The following is an 8,231-nucleotide window of genomic DNA, read 5'->3' on the forward strand; positions in this document are numbered from 1 at the left end:
ATCTAGAATAGCCTATCCGCTGAAATTTGTTAGCTGACAAATGACAGCATAGTGATCGCACTGTACCAGCAAAGAAATAGCACGGCGAACAGCACCTAACCGTGCCTTGTGACAGCACAAGGTTGAGGCACCTTGCTATCAACTGTCACGCGTGTTGTCACTTAGCTAGGTTATGTAAATAATAATATATACGTTGGTAACATGAAGTAAGAGAGAAGGAGGTTGAACTCTGTAAAACAAAAGTGGTCCCAAAAAGTGGTACCGAATTGAGAGGGAATCCGCCGTATGGAATAATTTCTCATGGATGGACGCCATTTGCAATTACTAACCTTACCCGCTCGGCGCTCGGCCTTACTTTAATTCCAATTTGTTCCGAGAATGCAACACACACCGCCATAAAACAAAAATCTGCCAGGAAAAAAAGATGTCGAAAACAAGAGACAATAATAAATAGTAGTAGTAGTAGTCGTTATTTTGGGTCCCCTTGGGGTTTCCAACTCTTACAACTTTACAACTGTGCAGGTATTTTCTGGGGAACACCCACTCCTTACAATCTCCCTCTTACTCTCACTTCAGTACATTCCTCCGTCCTATTAACATCTCTCGCAACTTAACCTATGTATTGTCCTTTTCTCTTAAATCCCCCTTACTCCTCACCTCCTTCTACTGTATACCCTCTTTCTCCTTTCCTTCTCTCTCATACCTTCTTGTATCTAGCCGCCACTCTCTCTCATAACCCTCTCTCTTCCTTTCTCTCACTCCTATTCTCTTCCTTCTCTCAATCCACACTTATTCTCCTCTATCCCCCTGCTCTCGATAGCATGACCCTCTCTGACCCCTTGTTCTCCCCTTAGTTCACCTTTCCTCCTCTGGACCACCCTCCTCCCTTTCCTCTCCGTGCCTGGCCCAATAATAAATAAAGAAAATGTATACAAAATAAAAAACCAAAAATAATATAAATTCTAAACTTTTAATTTTATTTCCTTTTTCCATTTGTATAATTGTATATCTATGTATATAAGTATCTGATTTATATAATTTATATAATTGTAAAAAATAAATATTGATGTTTGCAATTGATTGTAAATGTATATGTACAATTAATAGGATGTGAATTAAATGAGTCTACTCTACTAAACTGAATCTACAGTTTTCAAAATTTTGCTTATCTCATCAATGCTTGTTACTTTTATATATCTTGAAAAGGGCATAATCTTGTCATCAATATAAATATTAATATGTAAATTTGGGAATACAGCGACTCTTTTTCTGACACTGAAATCACTTTCTGCCTTTATAAAACCGAAAAATGTGTCGTTTCCTCTTGAAAATCCTCAATTCGAAGAAGGTCGTTTGACTAAATTCAAATTATTTTGCAAATATTTGAATTTATATTTATTTGTCTTATGCTCTAATTTATTTGAGTTTTCTTCCATTATACTGAAAAAATATTATAAATTATTCACTTTTACTTTATCAAATTTACTTGTTTACTTCCATTACTTACTTTTCTGTTTTATTACTTTTTACGTAAGTTTTCCATCTTCTGCTGTCGGAATATAACACAATGCACGCAATAAAATAAACTTTTTTTAATGTTTTCTCAGTATATTTGGTTTTATAATTGCAAAAGTAACAAATATGTGCAACGATGTAACGTGCACAAGTGACAGCGCACACTGTTTTAGGTTAAGAATTTCAGTTTTAAATGGCGTCCATCCATGAGAAACTATTCTCTACAACGGATTCCCTCTCAATTCGGTGCCACTTTTGGGACCACTTTTTCTATTTGTACGCTATTGAGTTCAATCTCCTTCTCTCTTACTTCATGGTTGGTAACGACAGAACTAGAATTATCGGTATTATCCATCGGAATAATCGATCGGTATTATCGACAATTTTAGTTCCACTAAGAAGAGGGCGCAAATCCGTCGGAGTTCGCCTGTCACTCCGGGATCCCCTTAACTGACATAGTTATTTCTCAACAAAGTACACACTGTACTTTTGCGCACTTCTGTCCAGGGCACTCCTACCAGCAGGGTGGGTGCGGGAGAGGAGACCGAAGGCCCCCTTTGCTCCCCCCCCCGCGTGTGTGTGTGTATGGCCACAATGAAGAAATGTCGATTAAGTGTGCTTCTAACAAATAATTCGTTAAAACTTTCTGTCTTAATAACTTTTTAATAAATGCCGAGCGCGGCCTAAAATCTTTACAACATTACTCAGGATGATGACCTTGATAGCATATGTGAAGGATATTGAAATCGAGGGTGGCTTCGTATAAGTGAATAATTATCAAAATAATTTTATATACATTGAAGAAATATTATACATATGTATATATATTAATTTTATTATTAGTACTTTTACTTTCATTTAAAATAATATCTGAATATAATTTATACTATACTAATATACTAATTAATAATATAATTAACAATATAATTACTAGTAAAATTAAATACAATATACAACAAATCCATTAACAGTACAATATTAAATTAAAATTATATAAACTCTCACTCTGTAAAAATAATAAAAATTAATATAACATTTTTTATTATTTTAACAGAAATATAACAATGAATCGAAAACGACCTAGGAAAGATGTTACATGTATATCAAAAAGACATTTAAATCGATGAACTGCACAAGAATCACAGCTAATATTTGTCAAATATGTTTGTGTCATTATAACAGTGTCATAATGATAATGATGACAATTATAATGATAATTATTCAAAACATTTAGATAATAATTCTACAAATAATCCATGTATAATACAGAAATGTAATGAGGCAACTAAAAATGACACTATTTATGAACACGAGAATAATATATCTATAAGACATGATAATGATGAATGTTTCCAATTAAATGAATCGAATTCAGAACAAACTTCTGTGAGCACTTCTAGTGAATCAACTTATTTGACGCCTGAAAAAAACAATACAACAAACGACAATTTTAAAAGTAGTGTTGCTGTATGGGCTACATAGCATCAAATACCACAATACTGCTCTCACAACATTATTACAAACATTAAAACAACATTCTTGTTTCTCGAACTTATCGTCAGATGCACGTTCACTTTTAAAAACACCAAGAAAAACAGAAATACGCATGGTAACACCGGGAACATATTACCATTTTGGACTACTGCATTCTGTATTACATATATTAAGTTTTATAGAAGATAATATTGATTGTGTGAGAATAACTATTAACGTTGATGGATTACCGCTGTCGAAATCGTCATCACAGCAATTCTGGCCCATATTAGGCTCAGTTATTCCATTTGATAATGTCTTTATAATTGTACTTTATCATAGAAATGAAAAACCGGCAAATGTCAATGATTTTTTGAAGGATTTTTTCGATGAGATGAAAAATATGTGCGAAAATGGCATTAATATGGTCGTAACATACAATGCAGGCTTGAGGCACTAATTTGTGATACACCAGCGAAATCATTCGTTCTATGTATAAAGGGACATTCTGGATATTTCAGTTGCACAAAATGTCAAATGGAAGGAGACAATGTAAGAAACTGAGTATGTTTCCCACAAATCGATGCATCACTCAAAACAGATAACGATTTCATCAGAAAAATTGATGACAATCATTATAAGCCAAATATCACCTGCAGTTTGATACAAATACCTCATTTTAAGCCTGTTTCAAATGTACCATTAGATTACATGCACTTAATATGTTTAGGGATTACGCGTAAATTAATATACTTATGGCTTGGTGGAGATGAGTTACGCTATCGACTACAATCTAGAGCTGTTGATAAAATTTCTACACGGTTAGTAACGCAGTTAAAACCTTCAATACCTGTAAAAGTTGCAAGAAAGCCACGATCATTGAATTGTGTGAAACTATGAAAAGCCACAGAATATAGACTGATATTATTATACACAGGTCCATTGGCTTTTAAATCTGCGTTAAAAAAGAATGTATATACAAATTTTTTAATACTACATGTGATTATTAGAATTTTATCTTCTCAAAATTTAAATGAATATTTACCTTATGCGCAAAATTTGATATTTTGTTTTATCAAAACATTTATAAAACTTTATGGAACTCACAATGTGTCACATATTGTTCATAGTTTTGTACATCTTGTTGACGACGTCAAAAAATTTGGACCGCTTGATAAATTTAGTGCATTTAAATTCGAAAATTATGTACAAATACTGAAAACATATATTAGAAAAGCGGATAGACCCTTACAACAAGTTATGAAAAGATATATTGAAAAAGAAATAAATTTAGATTTATCATCGACTATTTTATCACATTCTGTTCTGGCACATCCAAGTTTAACATTGTTGCATCATGATGGTCCACTTGTGTCTAACACCAATAATCCACAATACAAAATTGTGAAGATCAACGGAATTACATTGAAGGCTGGGACGCTTGCAGATAGCTGTTGTGGTTTAAATTGCAATGCCATTGTATCTATAAAAAATATAGCATACTGCACAAAGCGAAATATACCAGTCATTATAGGTCATAAATTTTTAAAAAAAGAAGATTTATTTACTATTCCTTGTCCATCTTCATTACTTGGAATTTATATTTTGCACTCATACTCAGATTTGAAATTGTGGCCATTACAAAATGTAATAAAAAAATATGTGCAATTGTCATATAAAGAAGACAAATACGCAGTTTTTTCATTGATACATAGTAAAATGTAACTTTATATTGTAAGCCGTTATAATTTAAAATCAAGACAAACCGTCACGGCAATATTATTTTGTTAACAAATGTTATCGAGCGACCGATAATATTATTTAGATTTAGGACAATAGACGCGAAAACAACAAAGCAACAAACAAAGACGACGGTAACCATCAAAAATAGAAAGATCTAGAAGGACCGGATAAGATAAAAACAGGGACACAAAACTCTGAGGAAGAGTCGCAAATTCGCAGTCAGATAGAACGCGCATCGAACACCGACGCAGCCTGTACGCCCAGAGTGTAATATCAAGTAAAGTATATCATTTATTAATTTTAATTATTACTTAATGATTACTTGTATCTCTCCACACACACACACACTACATATGTTCACTTTAACAGAATGACTGACACGACAAAGTTTTATGCAGTCGTAGAGTTTGAAGATGGACTTCAAATAATGCCATACAATTGGTTAAGCACAGATTTAAAGAGAGCTGCTTGGCTTAACTTTACTAATAATAAAAAATATGATAAAGCGGTAAAATTGATGGAGACACCTGAATCTATTTGGATGGAACATAACATTAAAAAAATATATGGAACATATGGTACATATTTTTGTATAATTTATATTTTTTCTAGAATATATAGTATTACTATAATTGTGCATGTAATAATATATGTTAATATTTTTTATAAGAAAGTGTTTTTTATAATTGTATTATTTTGTTAGTAAATTATTCAGTAGTGAGAAAAAAGTTGAAAGAAGCTGAAGACTTATCTGATCTTAATTCCAACACTGAAAGTGAAGAACATCTTAAAAAATTACGGAAAAATAGTCGCTGTAATCTTTGATACACCAATGACGTCAACGAGTAGTAACGATGAAATGTCAGATGAAAATTTTAATTTTGAGCTTCCAAAAGTTCCTAAAAGATCCTTTCAGAGCAATTCTAATATAATTACATATAATAAAAAACCAAAATTCACAAAAGTTGCACAAAAAGGTTAGAACATTATGAAATATATTATGAAATATAATTATTAGATTAAAATAAATGTTTCATACACACACACACACATACACACACCCACACTCACACATGTATATATATAAAATATATGGTAACAATGATAATAATAGTTCTTATTACTTTTAGATCAACAATGTAGTTTATCTAATACTAAACTAAGGCAAAATAATGATGAAAATAGTGATAATAATCTAATAAATTCACTCTAATCACTGAAGAATATAGGCAATAGAGAGCAATTTATATCATACGAAACAGGATAGGTAACAATTGAGAATAATAAATTAAATATATAGTACGATAATACAGTGTAATTGTTTCTTGTACTGACCAATATTTTATATGATAACAAAATTTAATCGCAATCACACATATGTCGTGATTAGTAATATATCGGCCCTAAGAACTAATTAGGTATAAATTATTATCGGAAGCATTTATCGCAACAACGTAATCGCAAAGTAATCGCAAAATCGACGTTAGCTCGAAAATAATAATCACAAATATAAAGCAAATTAAATTAAATGCGAACGTTTCGAGCTCTATTTGAGTCTTCCTCAGCGTAAATTATTAATTATAATAAAATGTCTTTACAGAAATATAAATATATATTAGACTATTAATGAATTAGACCAATAGCAGTGTTTAGGGCAGTCTCCGACGAATGTTCAATTAACATGTACAATCAAGATGTCAACATTTAAGTAAAGTCATTACCCCGAGAATATTGCATCGAATACAATGAGAGTTAAATCCTGTAATTATTGAAGGTGTCTAAATAAAATGAATAAAACCAATCAAATTCAATATTCCCCAAATAATAACTACTAGATGGTCACTCACGATTTAACAAGTAATTTCTATTTTACGATTATGAATTAATATGTTACAGAATCAACGTTATTTTTTAACAATTTTACGTGATACTTTATAATTTTTTAAATATTTTTAATATGCAGTATTTTTTAAAGAAGTATTAAGTATGATTAAGTATTTTAGTAAGTATCCAATTCCTTCTTAATGCTTAATGCTTGTCGATCATTTTTTAACTTTTCAATTCATTCATAAACATTCCACCGTAATAATACATTTGATACTTTTTGATACTAATGTTACACTGCATTTCTTGCTGGAAAGCACCAATAGTCTTCTATTATGCTGAAAGATTTCAACTCCTAGCACATTTTTAGTCTATAAAAAATGGACTGTTTTTCTTTGCAAAATAAAATTTGCTTTAAATCTTTATCACTGTGAACATCTATATATAATAATTAATGTACAATATATAACTATTACCAAAAATTAAATAGATATACGTGTAGCTAAAGTAATGTTTTGTATTGAACAATTGTATTGAAGTAGTAACATTGTTTTATAAACTTTAGATTCACAATGTATTATTTATTCATTCAACGACGATAATCAGGATGTCTCAAGTTTATTATCAAATAACGCGACGAGGATGGAACAGCGAAAATTAAACTTGACTTGTGACCAAAGTTAGTACCTACAAATTGCTATTTTACTTACAATTATAATATATTTTACAGTTATTATTGTATTTTTATTTTGTCATATCTTTTTCTCATATTTTTCATATTTATTCTAGAATTTTTTAAAAGTTCCATTTTTTGTTTTCATATATATACACTGTGGCAATATTTCAGACCACAGCCCACACTTTTGCATAACGCATAACACATATGCATAAGGAACCTGATTGGTCCAATGTTGATCCATAAGCAAATGCATATAAGGAATTTGACTAATCAAATTTCTTATGCATGTGTTATGCGTTATGCAAAAGTGTGTGCTGTGGCCTTTCTGTCAACGCTCCTGAGCGAGTAAAGCACAGTAAACTAACATAAGTCTAATATTATTTGCGATTTTTACAATAATTTATTGATATTGGTTAAAGAAGATTCGAACGTTTCTTAAGATGTTCTAAGAATGTTAGTGACAAATATTAACGAGTTTTGATTTATATACGTTGAATGAATATTATATATGTATTATGTATAGTTAAATCGATATTAAAATTATATTGAAATAGTAATGATTAAATATTTATAAATTTTAGTTTTACAATCTACTGAATCATTATCCAACGTTGAACAATGGAGTGATATTAAGGGTAACGTCCCAACTACATCACTAAATGACTGAGCGAGGATGGAACCGCAAGGATTAAGCTGACGGTATGCCTTTTCCGATGCCGCGGATGTCGCTCTTTCGGCCAGGATTCGGGATAAGGTTAGGCACGGGTGGTTAGAGACGCCCCCGATTTGTCGGTTTTAGACTTATTTATTACTCTACTGATACGGGAGGATCCCGTTTGAACATGGAACGATTGGACACATACTTTGCACGATTGGACACTGCACGATTGAACACCGCACGACTGGACACTGCACGATTGGACACCGCACGATTGGACACCGCACGATTGGACACTGAACGATTGGATACTGAACAATTGGACACTGCACGATTGGA

The 8,231-nt window shown here is 31.6% G+C and overlaps 1 pseudogene; it reads left to right on the top strand.

Annotated features, from left to right (window-relative positions):
• Nucleotides 1–2,224: 2,224 nt before the first annotated feature.
• On the top strand, nucleotides 2,225–7,893 carry LOC140671325 (uncharacterized; annotated as a pseudogene).
• Nucleotides 7,894–8,231: the final 338 nt, after the last annotated feature.

This window comes from Anoplolepis gracilipes, chromosome 11 (assembly GCF_047496725.1).
Source record: "Anoplolepis gracilipes chromosome 11, ASM4749672v1, whole genome shotgun sequence".
Lineage (NCBI taxonomy): Eukaryota > Metazoa > Arthropoda > Insecta > Hymenoptera > Formicidae > Anoplolepis > Anoplolepis gracilipes.